This window comes from Schistocerca cancellata, chromosome 3, assembly GCF_023864275.1.
Source record: "Schistocerca cancellata isolate TAMUIC-IGC-003103 chromosome 3, iqSchCanc2.1, whole genome shotgun sequence".
Lineage (NCBI taxonomy): Eukaryota > Metazoa > Arthropoda > Insecta > Orthoptera > Acrididae > Schistocerca > Schistocerca cancellata.
In genome coordinates, this window is record NC_064628.1 from 14,198,142 (window position 1) to 14,216,686 (window position 18,545).

The window sequence follows — 18,545 nt, forward strand, 5'->3', positions numbered from 1 at the left end:
GAGTATCGAATGACACTGTCGATTCCGCTGTGATTGTATAATTTTAATAACAGGATTCCAATTTTTATCCAGCTGAAAGCCGTTGTCACGATTTATAAGATTATTGGCAAGACGTATTTCCACTGATTCCTTGATTACGGAATCCCAAAAACCGGAAACCGGGGATAAAATTTTTGTTACATTGTATTCCATTGAATGTCCCAAGGAAACACAGTGCTCTGCTACTGCCGATTTTGACGGTTGCCGCAGACGGGTGTATCTTTCATGTTCTATACATCGTTCATGGACAGTTCTTGTCGTCTGGCCAATATATGCAGCGCCACATTCACAGGGAATTTTGTAGACGCCTGCCTTCTTCAGTTGTAAATCGTCTTTAACGGATCCAACCAGGGCCCGGTTCTTTGCTGGTGGACGAAAGATAACCTTGATTTTATTTTTCTTCAGTAATCGGCCTATTTTCGACGACACATTCCCGGCGTATGGAAGGAACGCAGTTGATTTAAAGTCATCATCTGCGTCCTCAGTGCGTTGCTTCTTGTTATGATAGTTGCGCATGGCCTTCCTTATTTGGCGAGAAGTGTAGCCATTTTCTTTGAAAACCTTCTCCAAGTGTTCTAATTCTGCGTGGAGGTTTTCATCATCCGATATTATATGCGCTCGATGTATTAAGGTACTGAGAACACCGGCTGTTTGTGCTGGGTGATGGCAGCTTGACGCCTGGAGATACAGATCTGTGTGAGTCGCTTTCCTGTACACAGAATGTCCTAATGACCCATCATTTTTACGGCGTACTAGCACGTCTAGAAATGGTAAAGTGCCCTCTTTTTCAATCTCCATCGTAAATTTGATGTTCTCATGTAATGAGTTTAAGTGATGAAGGAATTTCTCCAGTTCCTGTCTGCCATGAGGCCATACAGCAAAAGTATCATCTACGTACCGCCAGAAGACCGTAGGCTTTAAAACAGCAGACTCAAGTGCTTTCTCCTCAAAGTCCTCCATAAAGAGATTAGCTACCACAGGCGACAAAGGGCTCCCCATGGCGACGCCGTCTGTTTGTTCAAAGAATTCGTCATTGAATAAAAAGTACGTTGAGGAGAGTATATGTTCAAACAAGGCCGTCATTTCTGCACTGAATAAGTTACCAATAAGATGTAATGATTCCATTAAAGGCACTTTGGTAAAAAGTGAGACCACATCAAAGCTGACTAATAAATCCGAGCTGCTAAGCTTAACTTCCTTCAAGCGACTGACAAAATCCTCGGAATTACGTATATGGTGGCAACACTTACCCACATACGGCTTTAGTAACGAGGCCAGATATTTTGCTGTAGAATAGGTCGCAGCACCAATATTACTCACTATTAATCGTAGTGGGGCACCATCCTTGTGTATCTTCGGAAGACCGTAGAGTCTTGGTGGTACTGCATTGTGTGGTCCCAATCTCTTGATAACTTCTTCAGGTAGAGAACAGTCGTTCAAAAGGGTAGTAGTTTTCCTTGATATTCGGCTTGTTGGGTCCTTTTCAATTCTACGGTACGTAGAATCATTTAGCTGACAATATATCTTCTCGTTGTAGGCTTCTCTTGTCAGAAGAACTGTGGCGTTACCCTTATCCGCAGGCAGTACGACTGTGCTAGTATCTTCTCTCAGGCTGCGGAGAGCAGCTCTTTCAGCCGGCGAGATGTTACTCCGTTGTGGCGCACATTTCAACAACGTTCGGCAAGATTCACGTCGAATTTCGTCTGCAGAATCCACAGGGAGACGTCTAATGGCTTCCTCAATGGAACTGATGAAATCCGTTAAAGGCAGTGAGGCAGGTGTAGGAGCGAAGTTTAAACCTTTCGCAAGCACTGACATCGTCGCATCGTCAAAAGATTTCTCCGTGAGGTTCACCACGGATCGTCCAGAGATAGCTTCTTGCGGTTTTCGTGTTACGAGTTGGCTAAACTTCGCACTTTGTCTGTTCGTACTGTCCCTGTGAGCCCAGTCTGCCTTGGCCCAGGATACGCCGTCAATCCAGTCCCAACTAAGGGAAGAACATCTTGCTGAAATCTTCAGATGTAAATAATATAAATTCCTGGCGACAGCGTCTAACTCACGTCGCGTAAAACGGATTCGTTCTCTTACTAAAGCCAGACTCGCCTTGCGTTTTATATTGTTGGCAGCCACACTATTGATAAAATGAACAACTCTGGCGAAAGTTGGAATCAAGTTATTGTCTCTACATTTCAGTAAAAAATTTAGTGAACACAGCAACCTGGCTCTTTTCTCACGTAATTTATCCAATACGTGGATATCCTGAACCATCTCCTCCCCGTAAAGGTATTTGATGTGACTTCTGAAATTTTCCCGGCGTATTTCTTCTTCTAATAATTTCCGGGTATGCAGCCGGATCCCGTCGACATTCTGCCACGATATTTCGGCCCAGAGACGTCCGGCCATCATCAGGTGAGTACACAACTACTGAAGAGCCCAGGTGCAGTCGCGGTATTTATGCCGAATCTCGCGCATGTGAAATGTACTGGCATCCTACAGCGCATGCGTCAGGTGTTGACATGCGCAGCATAGCCGAGTTGTACGTGCTGCCCTCGGTGGTGGAAATAAAGGTTCATCTAGTCATTGAGTATCGAATGACACTGTCGATTCCGCTGTGATTGTATAATTTTAATAACAGGATTCCAATTTTTATCCAGCTGAAAGCCGTTGTCACGATTTATAAGATTATTGGCAAGACGTATTTCCACTGATTCCTTGATTACGGAATCCCAAAAACCGGAAACCGGGGATAAAATTTTTGTTACATTGTATTCCATTGAATGTCCCAAGGAAATACAGTGCTCTGCTACTGCCGATTTTGACGGTTGCCGCAGACGGGTGTATCTTTCATGTTCTATACATCGTTCATGGACAGTTCTTGTCGTCTGGCCAATATATGCAGCGCCACATTCACAGGGAATTTTGTAGACGCCTGCCTTCTTCAGTTGTAAATCGTCTTTAACGGATCCAACCAGGGCCCGGTTCTTTGCTGGTGGACGAAAGATAACCTTGATTTTATTTTTCTTCAGTAATTATACAATCACAGCGGAATCGACAGTGTCATTCGATAGTCAATGACTAGATGAACCTTTATTTCCACCACCGAGGGCAGCACGTACAACTCGGCTATGCTGCGCATGTCAACACCTGACGCATGCGCTGTAGGATGCCAGTACATTTCATATGCGCGAGATTCGGCATAAATACCGCGACTGCACCTGGGCTCTTCAGTAGTTGTGTACTCACCTGATGATGGCCGGACGTCTCTGGGCCGAAATATCGTGGCAGAATGTCGACGGGATCCGGCTGCATACCCGGAAATTATTAGAAGAAGAAATACGCCGGGAAAATTTCAGAACTCTTTATAATTATTCACTTTTATTTGCGTTAATAATTGTTAGGATGTTGCTTGTTTGTGTACTAGTGAAAAAAACTGTTTTTCTTTCAGACATTGTAGTTCCAGAATTATCAAATATATTTCGTATTTTTGAAAAACAGGAACATTAACATTAATTATGTTACTATTGTTATTACTAACTACACAATCATTAACAATTTAAATAATGTGTACTATACTAACCAAATAAAACTCTTAAAGTACACATTAAGTTGTTTTTATCTGTAACCGTCAATATGAACATCAGACAGTATCTTTGTACAGATTAGTGAATTTTTGGCCATTTTGTTGAAAATGTGTTTTAGAAAGAGACAGATGTAATCTGATGTTATTAGGGGACGGACATGCTTATTGAAACGATTGACGCTGAGAAGTGTTAACCAAAACGTGGAAGAAAGAAAATAAATTCCTTTTGTCGCGTCTGTACTTTCGTGCGAGCGGATCAGGATGGGAGCTAGACGCTAAATCCAATCATGAGGTAGCTCGTCCAACTCGACGTCCTGGTGCTGAAAAACAAACTGGAAATTCTTTGCAGATAAGGGAATTCGGCGGCATAAAGGACGTATACTTTTGATGAAATAACTGAGACGGAACACGAGGTAGGATAAGAGCACTGTCGAATCCTAAGAGGCACCAACACATTGAATGTAAGTTGAGCAATCCTGCATGTACCCTGTGCAGCTAAGTTCCACGAGAAACTAAGTCCCGAAGGGCAGAGTAACTCGGTCCAGCGTCTGAGGCAACTGTCGAAGGAATCCCCCAGCAGCACCAACGGCCCAGCTTATATAGCCTCGTCCGATGTAGTCCCCCCCGATCACTCGCGCCTCCCGTGTCCTGTTGTCCTTCCGGAACATTCTGTCGTAGCTGGTCTCGTACTCCAGCGTCCCTTGCCACAAAAACGCAACCTCTCCTGCTTCGCAGCGCCCTGGCTGACGCTAGGTTGCTTTCCTACAAGTTCATCTTATACATTTCTACTCACATCAGCGACCCATTCGCGACACTGTACCATCTCATTTGTAGTTGTACATAAAACCTAATTAAACCGCGATTCTTATACATACATTTTAACAACGCGTTTCAAGAGACAATGCTCTCATCATCAGGTTGTAAAGTCTATGTCATGAAATTAAACGGACTAAAAGGCAAAATACCGTCACAAATAGTTGGGAAGTCCATAGAGTAAAACAGAATTACAAGTATATTGGACTGCCGGTCCTCGTCTTACATTGAAGTTGTTGACACAAGTCGATGGCCGTCCCATAGCTACCAAATATGCTGTCGCACTGTGCCGGCTCGGCAGCTGTTGTGGACTGACGTGCCTAGGTGCTGTGGCGTGGTTACAGCCGTGTGCTTGACGGTAACGCTATGCTGTTGGACGCCTGATTTCCTTATTGCACTGGTCTGCCATCGTTAGCCTCTCGCAGCTCCGTCGGTGACATGCTACGAGTTTAAAGTCGCATACCTACCCTAAAATAATTCTAAAAACCCGCTAAAAAATCTCATTTCTTTAAAATTATCTTGTGCATTTAGAATATTGCTTTGTTTCTTTTCATGGATAGCTATCTCGAATTCCTCTAGTAAATCAAGTTTCCTCCCTTTCTTTTCTACATGCGATATTTCTACGTTGTCTTCTATGCTATTAAGGGGATGGTCTGTTTCATATATATGGTTCGCAACAGCTGATTTGTCATAATTTCCTAACCTGAACGCATCTTTATACCGGATCGCGAATGATCTTCCTGTCTGCCCTATATATTTTGCATCACAAGTTCTGCACTGAATCTTATAAACTCCCGATCTTTCAAACTTATTTCTCTTCTCGCCAGTATCGTGCTTAAGGCTATACCTCACTAGGTTAATTAGTCTGAAAAGCTATTTTGACATCGTATGGCTTAAAATATTTGCTATCTTTTGTGAGACTGTTCCGTAGTATGGCATCGTGATAATTTTCACTTTCTCTCCATCGGGTTCTTTCTTTTTGCGCTTATTACTTTTCCGTAACAGTTTTTTAACCATATCTATTCTGCAACCGTTATTCATCGCTATCCTCTTAACGGTATTAATTTCAGTCTCCCTATCTTTTTCGCTCATAGGTATATTGACTGCCCTATGCACGAGACTACGAAAGCAGCTTCTTTATAAGCCTGCGGATGGCATGAATCATTCGGGATCACGGCATCAGTCGTATTTTGTTTTCTATAAACGGACAAAACATGTTTGTTGCCCGGATTTTTTGTATTCAGGTCCAGGAACTGTAAACAATTGTCAGTTTCATACTCCACGGTAAATTCTATTTTATTATGTGCGTCGTTGAACTTTTTTACTATTTCCTCAATGTCCTCACGGGAACCATCGACAAGTAACAGAGTGTCGTCAACATAACGTTTGTAATAAACAATTTTACCCATAATGTTATCGTCAGAATTTAAAACTTTATCTTCCGCCATAGTTCCTGAAATACTGGACTCCATGGCTAACCCATCGTCCTGAATATAAAATTTGTTATTAAACGTAAAATATTTAAAACTTTTAATGAGCTGTAGGAGTTCAATAAATTCAATTGTCTCTTGCGTTGAAATTTTGCCGTATTTAAGGAAATTTCTCTTAATGATTTCTATAGTTTCGTTAAAGGGAACACTGGAGTATAAGTTCTTAACATCCAACGAAACCAAACGGGAAGTGTCAGTGACTGGCGTATCTTTAATTTCTGAAAAAGACTTCCGTGTATAAAAATAACTATTCGGTATGTGGTAGTATGACCATGATAGGTGAAGCACGATATTGACGAGAAGAGAAATAAGTTTGAAAGATCGGGAGTTTATAAGATTCAGTGCAGAACTTGTGATGCAAAATATATAGGGCAGACAGGAAGATCATTCGCGATCCGGTATAAAGATGCGTTCAGGTTAGGAAATTATGACAAATCAGCTGTTGCGAACCATATATATGAAACAGGCCATCCCCTTAATAGCATAGAAGACAACGTAGAAATATCGCATGTAGAAAAGAAAGGGAGGAAACTTGATTTACTAGAGGAATTCGAGATAGCTATCCATGAAAAGAAACAAAGCAATATTCTAAATGCACAAGATAATTTTAAAGAAATGAGATTTTTTAGCGGGTTTTTAGAATTATTTTAGGGTAGGTATGCGACTTTAAACTTGTAGCATGTCACCGACGGAGCTGCGAGAGGCTAACGATGGCAGACCAGTGCAATAAGGAAATCAGGCGCCCAACAGCATAGCGTTACCGTCCAGCACACGGCTGTAGCCACGCCACAACCCCTAGGCACGTCAGTCCACAACAGCTCCCGAGCCGGCACAGTGCGACAGCATATTTGGTAGCTATGGGACGGCCATCGACTTGTGTCAACAACTTCAATGTAAGACGAGGACCCACAGTCCAATATACTTTTAATTCTGTTTTACTCTACGGACTTCCCAACTATTTGTGATGGTATTTTGCCTTTGAGTCCGTTTAATTTCGTGACATAGACTTTACAACCTGATGATGAGAGCATTGTCTCTTGAAACGTGTTGTTAAAATATAGGTATAAGAATCGCGGTTGAATGTTAACAGTCATAACCAGTATAACGACAACTGCTACCTCGATTCCATAATGGGTTATATTAAAACCTAATTAATCTTGAAGCATTTCGCTGTAACAGTGAAGTTTATTGAGCATTATTTTAATTTTGACTCTGTTATTATTGATAGATATTACATCAGACAGGGAAGTTAATGAGGTTCAAATGCTTCAAATGGCTCTGAGCACTATGGGACTTAGCATCTGAGGTCATCAGTCCCCTAGACTTAGAACTACTTAAACCTAACTAACCTAAGAACAGCACAAACATCCATGCCCCAGGCAGGATTCGAACCTGCGACCGTAGCAGCGGCACGGTTCCGGACTGAAGCAGCTAGAACCGCTCGGCCACAGCGGCCGGCATGCTAATGAGGGTTAGGAACAGTTGATATGGGACTTCTCTGTACTGCATATAGTAACAAGGCTGCAGAACGAGGTATGACATGAAACCTACTGGCAGATTAAGACAGTGTGTCAGATCCACGTTTGACCTCGGGACCTCTGTCTGCCACGGGAATCTGCTCTACCAACTGAGCTACCCAAGCACGAATCACGACGTGCCCTCACTGCTGTACTTACACCGGAACATCGTCAACTGTCTTCCAAACGGTTACTGAGTCGTGCTCGGGTAGCTCAGTTGAAAGAGGGCTTGCCCGCGCGAAGGCAAAGGTCCCGAGTTCATGTCTCGGTCCGGCTTATTTGTCAGAGCACGTGCCCGCGAATGCCGAAGGTACCGAGTGTGTGTCCGTCTGGCACAAAATTGTAATCTGTCAGGATGTTTTACATCAGCACACATTCCGCTGCAGAGCGAAAAATTTGTTCTGCAACTACATCACTTATGTACTGTTCTCTTATATTCCGTCCCAGTGGCCGGCCGCTGTGGCCGAGCGGTTCCAGGTGCTTCAGTCCGGAACCACGCTGCTGTTCCGGTCGCAGGTTCGAATCCTTTCTCGGGCATGGATGTGTGTGATGTCCTTAGGTTAGTTAGGTTTAAGTAGTTCTAAGTCTAGGGGACTGATGACCACAGATGTTAAGTTCCATAGTGCTTAGAGCCATTTGAACCGTCCTAGTGAACCACTGCCAACCATCACAGATGCACTTTGGAATCAGGTGAATGTAGCATGGATGGCTATACCACAGGAAGCCATTCGCGCCTTTTAGGCGTCGATGGCATCACGCATGGAACAATTTACCAGCGCACATGGCGGACCCTTTGCCTACTGGACAACAGGACACATTCTCAAGCGGGGTCACTGAAATGCTAATCATTTTTGCAGAACATACTATCGTACATGCTCTCTGAATATGAACGTCCTATCTCTAATCGTTCAAGGTGTTCTGTTTTCTCTGAACATGTGCGTAGTTAGTCATATATATACACTACCAACGATATTTGGGTTTAGAAAAAAAAGGCAGTTTTTAACATCTTCAATACAAAGCCACACTTTTCAATTTTTTTTTTTTTTGGACTGGTTTGATGCGGCCCGCCACGAATTCCTTTCCTGTGCTAACCTCTTCATCTCACAGTAGCACTTGCAACCTACGTCCACAATTATTTGCTTGACGTATTCCAATCTCTGCCTTCCTCTACAGTTTTTGCCCTTTACAGCTCCCTCTAGTATCATGGAAGTCATTCCCTCATGTCTTAGGAGATGTCCTATCATCCTGTCCCTTCTCCTTATCAGTGTTTTCCACATATTCCTTTCCTCTCCGATTCTGCGTAGAACCTCCTCATTCCTTACGTTATCAGTCCACCTAATTTTCAACATTCGTCTGTAGCACCACATCTCAAATGCTTCGATTCTCTTCTGTTCCGGTTTTCCCACAGTCCATGTTTCACTACCATACAGTGCTGTACTCCAGACGTACATCCTCAGAGATTTCTTCCTCAAATTAAGGCCGCTATTTGATATTAGTAGACTTCTCTTGGCCAGGAATGCCTTTTTTGCCATAGCGAGTCTTCTTCTGATGTCCTCCTTGCTCCGTCCGTCATTGGTTATTTTACTGCCTAGGTAGCACTGATCATTATTTAATCTGCAGTGAAATTGGGATTGTGAGCCCGAAAGTGCAGGAGGTCAGGTCCATATGTAGGAGGATAAGAGTGGAGAAACTTCAGGATAAGGAAATCAGGCACAGGTACATAACAGCGATCTCGGAAAGGTACCAGTTAGTTGAATGTAGTCAATTACAGTCATTGGAAAAGGAATGGACAAGGTACAGGGACACAGTACTAGAAGTGGCTAAAGAATGTCTTGAAACAGTAGTGTGTAAAAGTAGGATGAAGCAAACAGCTTGGTGGAATGATACAGTCAAGGCAGCCTGTAAAAGGAAAAAGAAGGCGTATCAAAAATGGCTACATACCAGAACCCAGGTAGACAGAGAAAGTTATGTTGAAGAAAGAAACAAAGCCAAACAGATAATTGCAGCATCGAAGAAGAAATCGTGGCAAGACTTTGGAAACAGGTTGGAGACTATGGGTCAAGCTGCTGGAAACCAGCAGTCTTCGAAAGAGAGATAAGAAGGAAATGACAAGTATTTTGGACAGGTCAGGAAAACTGCTGGTGAATCCTGTGGATGCCTTGGGCAGATGGAGGGAATATTTTGAAGAGTTGCTCAATGTAGGTGAAAATGCGATCAGTAATGTTTCAGATTTCGAGGTAGAATGGGATAGGAATGATGATGGAAATAGGATCACATTTGAGGAAGTGGAAAAAATGGTCAATAGATTGCAGTGCAATAAAGCGGCTGGGGTGGATGAAATTAAGTCGGAACTCATCAAATACAGTGGAATGTCAGGTCTTAAATGGCTACGCAGGATAATTGAAATGGCCTGGGAGTCGGGACAGGTTCCATCAGACTGAACAAAAGCAGTAATCACACCAATCTTTAAACATGGAAACAGAAAAGATTGTAACAACTACAGAGGTATCTCTTTAATCAGCGTTGTGGGTAAAATCTTCTCAGGTATTGTTGAAAGGAAAGTGCGAGTATTGGATGAAAATCAGTGTGGGTTTAGGCCTCTTAGAGGTTGTCAGGACCAGATCTTTAGCTTACGGCAAATAATGGAGAAGTATTATGAGTGGAACAGGGAATTGTATCTATGCTTTATAGATCTAGAAAAGGCATATGACCGGGTTCCTAGGAGGAAGTTATTGTCTGTTCTACAAGATTATGGGATAGGAGGCAAACTTTTGCAAGCAATTAAAGGTCTTTACATGGATAGTCAGGCAGCAGTTACAGTTGACGGTAAATTGAGTTCATGGTTCAGAGTAGTTTCAGGGGTAAGACAAGGCTGCAACCTGTCTCCACTGTTGTTCATATTATTTATGGATCATATGTTGAAAACAATAGACTGGCTGTGTGAGATTAACATATGTAAACACAAAATAAGCAGTCTTGCATATGCGGATGACTTAGTTGTGATGGCAGATTCGATTGAAAGTTTGCAAAGTAATATTTCAGAGCTAAATCAGAAATGTAAGGACTATGGTATGAAGATTAGCATCTCCAAAACGAAAGTAATGTCAGTGGGAAAGAAATATAAACGGATTGAGTGCCAAATAGGAGGAACAAAGTTAGAACCGGTGGACGGTTTCAAGTACTTAGGATGCATATTCTCACAGGATGGCAACATAGTGAAAGAACTGGAAGCGAGGTGTAGCAAAGCTAATGCAGTGAGCGCTCAGCTACGATGTACTCTCTTCTGCAAGAAGGAAGTCAGTACCAAGACTAAGTTATCTGTGCACCGTTCAATCTTTCGAGCAACTTTGTTGTATGGGAGCGAAAGCTGGGTGGATTCAGGTTACCTTATCAACAAGGTTGAGGTTACGGATATGAAAGTAGCTAGGATGATTGCAGGTACTAGTAGATGGGAACAATGGCAGGAGGGTGTCCACAATGAGGAAATCAAAGAAAAACTGGGAATGAACTCTGTAGATGTAGCAGTCAGGGCGAACAGGCTTAGATGGTGGGGTCATGTTACACGCATGGGAGAAGCAAGGTTACCCAAGAGACTCATGGATTCAGCAGTAGAGGGTGGGAGGAGTCGGGGCAGACCGAGGAGAAAATACCTGGATTCAGTTAAGAATGATTTTGAAGTAATAGGTTTAACATCAGAAGAGGCACCAATGTTAGCACTGAATAGGGGATCATGGAGGAACTGTATAAGGGGGGCTATGCTCCAGACTGAATGCTGAAAGGCATAATCAGTCTTAAATGATGATGATGATGATGATGATGATGATGATGGTAGCAGAATTCCTTAACTTCATTGACTTCGTGACCATCAATCCTGATGTTAAGTTTCTCGCTGTTCTCATTTCTACTACTTCTCATTACCTTCGTCTTTCTCCGATTTACTCTCAAACCATACTGTGTACTCATTAGACTGTTCATTCCGTTCAGCAGATCATTTAATTCTTCTTCACTTTCACTCAGGATAGCAATGTCATCAGCGAATCGTGTCATTGATATCCTTTCACCTTGTATTTTAATTCCACTCCTGAACCTTTCTTTTATTTCCATCATTGCTTCCTCGATGTACAGATTGAAGAGTAGGGGCGAAAGGCTACAGCCTTGTCTTACACCCTTCTTAATACGAACACTTCGTTCTTGATCGTCCACTCTTATTATTCCCTCTTGGTTGTTGTACATATTGTATATGACCCGTCTCTCCCTATAGCTTACCCCTACTTTTTTCAGAATCTCGAACAGCTTGAACCATTTTATGTTGTCGGACGCTTTTTCCAGGTCGACAAATCCTTTGAAAGTGTCTTGATTTTTCTTTAGCCTTGCTTCCATTATTAGCCGTAACGTCATAATTGCCTCTCTCGTCCCTTTACTTTTCCTAAAGCCAAACTGATCGTCACCTAGCGCATTCTCAATTTTCTTTTCCATTCTTCTGTATATTATTCTTGTAAGCAGCTTCGATGCATGAGCTGTTAAGCTGATTGTGCGATAATTCTCGCACTTGTCAGCTCTTGCCGTCTTCGGAATTGTGTGGATGATGCTTTTCCGAAAGTCAGATGGTATATCGCCAGACTCATATATTTTACACACCAACGTGAACAGTCGTTTTGTTGCCACTTCCCCCAATAGTTATAGAAATTCTGATGGAATGTTATCTATCCCTTCTGCCTTATTTGACCGTAAGTCCTCCAAAGCTCTTATAAATTCCGATTCTAATACTGGATCCCCTATCTCTTCTAAATCACATCAGACAAATCTTCACCCTCATAGAGGCTTTCAATGTATTCTTTCCACCTATCTGCTCTCTCCTCTGCATTTAACAGTGGAATTCCCGCTGCACTCTTAATGTTACCACCGTTGCTTTTAATGTCACCAAAGGTTGTTTTGACTTTCCCGTGTGTTGAGTCTGTCCTTCCGACAATCATATCTTTTTCGATGTCTTCACATTTTTGCTGCAGCCATTTCGTCTTAGCTTCCCTGCACTTCCTATTCATTTCATTCCTCAGCGACTTGTATTTCTGTATTCCTGATTTTCCCGGAACATGTTTGTACTTCCTCCTTTCATCAATCACCTGAAGTATTTCTTCTGTTACCCATGGTTTCTTCGCAGCTACCTTCTTTGTACCTATGTTTTCCCTCCCAACTTCTGTGATGGCCCTTTTTAGAGATGTCCATTCCTCTTCAACTGTACTGCCTATTGCGCCATTCCTAATTCAATAATTAAAAACACGTAAATATTTTATCTTCTTACTATGTATTTTATCTTCTTACTATACATTTATTTATAAATGCTCTTGGTCGCAGTGCGGCAATTGTACCACTGTCAGTCCACCCTCACGCAGCCAGACGAAAGAGTGAAACTGCAATAAAGGAAAAAGTGTACACTAGTGGATTCGTTCAGACACATTGTTCTTTTGTAAATTTTCATGTGCATAAGTTAGTTTAAAAAATGTTATTGCACTTGAACCAGATTCTATGGCGTGCACATGCAAATACCTTTTATTACTTTTTTGATGAGTTAAAAATGAAACTATCATAAAGCATCGATAGCGGAATGTCGACAGCGAGACTAATATTGAATTAATCATGATAATAGCGTTTGGATTGGCGGTACTGCGTATGAAAAGAATGAACAAGTGGAAATGATGTGACATACGGCTGCAGCTGTATCGAACCCCACGAAACCAGTGGGCTTTATGCAGAGCTAAAAATTACACTGTTACGAAGCTTCTCACAATAGCATATTTGGACTGGCGGTATTATGTATGAAAACATGAATGAATGGAAGCTCATACACGAAGTGGTGACTTTAGTTTTATCTGGTTCGTGAAAACCACTGGGCTACATGCAGTCTGTAGAAAATGTTATGAGGAACTAGAATTCTCAAGCGCAGTGGAGTCGCTGAAGCTTTTTTCACAATCGGTACAGAACCGTCTGGCAGTAGTGTTGGTATATACAGCTACCTGAATCTAGCTGAAGATTAGTACTGTGTTTAATTGTGATTTATGTGATCCTCTTTTCTGCAGGTGTGCTACGTTAAGTAAATTCTAAGAATTATCCTGAAAGTGTCAAATGTTGTGTTGCAGTTGCATCACGAATCTAAAAGTGAAGTATACGAAACAGGACAATTAATTAGAGAGTTCATACACATTAATTTCACTGAAATGAAATGAGTGAATTCAGCGCAGATGAAATCAATGAAATGCAATAACGTGAAATGAAATAATTACAACCGGTACATATATATATTGGAGCTGGAATGTAGGAATGTATAATATGCTGTGATAAATGATAGTTTCTGCCGAAGCCGGTTTAAAATTTCGATCTCTGGTTTGCCGAGGCCAGAGCGTTAGACAGTTGCCGTAAAAAGTTATTCCACATTGAGAGGTACGATTCCGGTTTGCCACACACATTCAGCTAGAGAGTAATTTAACAGCATCAGTCTTCCGAAACTCAACGTACAAACGGTTTTTCTTAGTTTTTATCTATGTCATATAATGCTTATTACAAGCGATGGGACACAGTAATTTGTTTTTAAAAGTGGAGATTTGAGAACTTAGGTTGTAATCTGTACTCAGGTGACTTCCATTTGTACCTTTTTCTAGTTAAAACTACGTATTATTAAATGCACACGGAAGTTAATAAGGTCACACCATTTTTTTCAAAAGGTACGTGTTCCCTGAGATTTCAATCAACAAATGACCATAGGGAACTACAGGAAACGATAAAGGTTTTCTGAAATTTCGCATAGATTGTTAACTCCATCGACACACGGTTTCCAGTTTATCAGTTTCTAGGTGAGATTAAAAGATTGGAAAATTGTATTATTGTTTTACAAGTTAAAACAAAGAATTTTTGAACTTGTGTTTGTGCTATGTGTGTTATTACAATATTATAAAGGATGAAATTACTTTTTAAAATATTACCTTGTATAATTTCCATTCGGCAACGGAAAGTATGAAATTACTGCTACATCACTGGGAAAGAATTTGTCATCCATTCTTTGTACACGCTGGTACACAGCAGTTGTCTTGTGACAGCCAGAGCGAGAGCACCAGCAGCAGCGAGTACTGTTTGTATAAAGCGTTTTTGTACTTATTTGCTGCGCTTAGCTTTTAAATAGTTTTTCTGGGAAAACCTAGCGTAGTTTTCGCGTCTCGTATTTCAGTGAGTGTTTCTTGATTATCAGAGTAGCTCATCAGAAGATTATCTTGGGAATTTGTCACCGTATAGGGTAGGGTAAACATAGTCATGTGTAGGGACTGTGGTTGTTGTGAGCGGACGCAAGGAGAATTGGCCACTCTTCGGGGGCAGGTGGAAGCTTTGTCTGTTAGGCTCATCGAGCTCGAGGCGCAGGCGTCGGCTCGTAGTGGCGTTGGGGCAACTGTGGTGAGACCTATGCCTACTTCGGTGGCCTTGGAATCACATGGAACCCCTGATGTCGCTGCGTCTTCCGGCAGTGAGCATCTTACCGGTCAGCCATCACTCCAGGGTGAATGGCGGACAGTGGTGGGCTCTCGCGTGCCTGGCCGAAAGGCGAAGGTGGGATCTGGCCGCGTGGCAGCTGCCTTACCCCTTTCCAACAGGTACGGGGTGCTTCCTAGTGGTGATGACATCGTTTCCGAGCCACCACAGGATGCCTCGCCTGTTGGGCCAGTGGCCGATTCTCCGGCAAGGTCCCGACAGTCACAGAGGGCGGGCCTATTAGTTATAGGGAGCTCCAACGTTAGGCGGGTTATGGAGCCCCTCAGGAAAATAGCGGGTAGGTCGGGGAAGAATGCCAGTGTACACTCGGTGTGCTTGCCGGGGGGTCTCGTCCGTAATGTGGAGGAGGCCCTTCCGGCAGCTATTGAACGCACTGGGTGTGACCGGCTGCAGATAGTAGCACATGTCGGAACGAATGACGCCTGCCGCTTGGGTTCTGAGGCCATCCTTGGTTCCTTCCGGCGGCTGGCTGATTTGGTGAAGACAACCAGCATCGCACGCGGAGTGCAAGCTGAGCTTAATATCTGCAGCATAGTGCCCAGAGTCGATCGCGGTCCTCTGGTTTGGAGCCGTGTGGAGGGTCTAAACCAGAGGCTCAGACGACTCTGCGACTATAATGGTTGCAAATTCATCGACCTCCGTTATTGGGTGGAGAACTGTAGGGCCCCCCTAGACAGTCAGGCGTGCACTACACACCGGAAGCAGCTACTAGGGTAGCAGAGTACGTGTGGCGTGCACACGGGGGTTTTTTAGGTTAGAGGGACCCCCCCTTGGGCGAAACGATAAAATACCTGACGGCTTACCAGAGAGGACATTATCATCGTTGATAAAGAACGTCCGTCCTCAGAGACCAAAAACAGGAAAAGTTAACGTAATATTGGTAAACTGCAGGAGTATCCAGGGCAAGGTTCCTGAATTAGTATCTCTTATTGAAGGAAATAGTGCGCATATAGTATTAGGAACGGAAAGTTGGTTAAAACCGGAAGTGAACAGTAACGAAATCCTAGATACAGAATGGAATATATACCGCAAGGATAGGATAAACGCCAATGGTGGAGGAGTATTTATAGCAGTAAAGAATTCAATAATATCCAGTGAAGTTATTACCGAATGCGAATGTGAAATAATCTGGGTTAAGCTAAGTATCAAAGGTGGGTCAGATATGATAGTCGGATGCTTCTATAGACCACCTGCATCAGCAACCGTAGTAGTTGAGCGCCTCAGAGAGAACCTGCAGAACGTCGTGAAGAAGTTTCGTGATCATACTATTGTAATAGGGGGAGACTTCAATCTACCAGGTATAGAATGGGATAGTCACACAATCAGAACTGGAGCCAGGGACAGAGACTCTTGTGACATTATCCTGACTGCCTTGTCCGAGAATTACTTCGAGTAGATAGTTAGAGAACCAACTCGTGAAGCTAACGTTTTAGACCTCATAGCAACAAATAGACCGGAACTTTTCGACTCCGTGAATGTAGAAGAGGGTATCAGTGATCATAAGTCAGTGGTTGCATCAATGACTACAAGTGTAATAAGAAATGCCAAGAAAGGAAGGAAAATATATTTGCTTAACAAGAGTGATAGGGCACAAATCGCAGAATATCTGAGTGACCACCATCAAACGTTCATTTCTGAGGAAGAGGATGTGGAACAAAAATGGAAAAAATTCAGAAACATCGTCCAGTACGCCTTAGATAAGTTCGTACCGACTAAGGTCCAAAGCGAGGGGAAAGATCCACCGTGGTATAACAATCATGTACGAAAGGTACTACGGAAACAAAGAAAGCTTCATCATAGGTTTAAGAGTAGTCGAATCATAGCTGATAAGGAAAAGCTGAACGAAGCGAAAAAGAGCGTAAAGAGAGCAATGAGAGAAGCATTCAACGAATTCGAACATAAAACATTGGCAAACAATCTAAACAAGAACCCTAAAAAGTTTTGGTCATATGTAAAATCGGTAAGCGGATCTAAATCCCCTATTCAGTCACTCGTTGACCACGATGGCACCGAAACAGAGGACGACCGAAGAAAGGCAGAAATACTGAATTCAGTGTTCCGAAACTGTTTCACTGCGGAAAATCGTAACACGGTCCCTGACTTCAGCCGTCGCACGGACGCCAAAATGGAAAATATTGAAATAAACGATATCGGAATTGAAAAACAACTGCTATCACTTAGTAGCGGAAAAGCATCCGGACCAGACGAGATACCCTTAAGATTCTACAGTGATTATGCTAAAGAACTTGCCCCCTTTCTATCAGCAATTTATCGTAGATCGCTGGAAGAACGTAAAGTACCTAGCGACTGGAAGAAAGCGCAGGTCGTTCCCATTTTCAAGAAGGGTCATAAATCAGATGCGAATAATTATAGGCCTATTTCGCTTACGTCAATCTGTTGTAGAATAATGGAACATGTTTTGTGTTCTCGTATTAAGACGTTCTTAGATAATACAAATCTCCTTCATCATAACCAACATGGATTCCGCAAACAGAGATCATGTGAAACTCAGCTCGCCCTATTTGCCCAAGAAATTCACAGTGCCGTAGACACTGGCGAGCAGATTGATGCCGTATTCCTGGACTTCAGGAAGGCATTTGATACGGTTCCGCACTTACGTTTAATGAAAAAAATACGAGCTTACGGAATATCGGACCAGGTTTGTGATTGGATTCAGGATTTCCTAGAAGAAAGAACACAACACGTCATTCTTAACGGTTCAAAATCTGCAGATGTAGAGGTAATTTCGGGAGTACCGCAAGGAAGCGTGATAGGACCTTTATTGTTTACAATATACATAAATGACTTAGTTGACAACATCGGTAGCTCCGTGAGGCTATTTGCAGATGACACGGTTGTCTACAAGAAAGTAGCAACATCAGAAGACTCGTACGTACTCCAGGAAGACCTGCAGAGGATTAATGCATGGTGCGACAGCTGGCAGCTTTCCCTAAACGTAGATAAATGTAATATAATGCGCATACATAGGGGCAGAAATCCATTCCAGTACGATTATGCCATAGGTGGTAAATCATTGGAAGCGGTAACGACCGTAAAATACTTAGGAGTTACTATCCGGAGCGATCTGAAGTGGAATGATCACATAAAACAAATAGTGGGAAAAGCAGGCGCCAGGTTGAGATTCATAGGAAGAATTCTAAGAAAATGTGACTCATCGACGAAAGAAGTAGCTTACAAAACGCTTGTTCGTCCGATTCTTGAGTATTGCTCATCAGTATGGGACCCTTACCAGGTTGGATTAATAGAAGAGATAGACATGATCCAGCGAAAAGCAGCGCGATTCGTCATGGGGACATTTAGTCAGCGCGAGAGCGTTACGGAGATGCTGAACAAGCTCCAGTGGCGGACACTTCAAGAAAGGCGTTACGCAATACGGAGAGGTTTATTATCGAAATTACGAGAGAGCACATTCCGGGAAGAGATGGGCAACATATTACTACCGCCCACATATATCTCGCGTAATGATCACAACGAAAAGATCCGAGAAATTAGAGCAAATACGGAGACTTACAAGCAGTCGTTCTTCCCACGCACAATTCGTGAATGGAACAG

The 18,545-nt window shown here is 42.7% G+C and overlaps 1 protein-coding gene across 1 annotated transcript in view; it reads right to left on the reverse strand.

Moving 5' to 3' along the window:
* LOC126176796 (neprilysin-4-like) overlaps nt 1-18,545 on the reverse strand; it is a 796,156-nt gene that overhangs the window by 248,893 nt on the left and 528,718 nt on the right. The window lies entirely within an intron of this gene.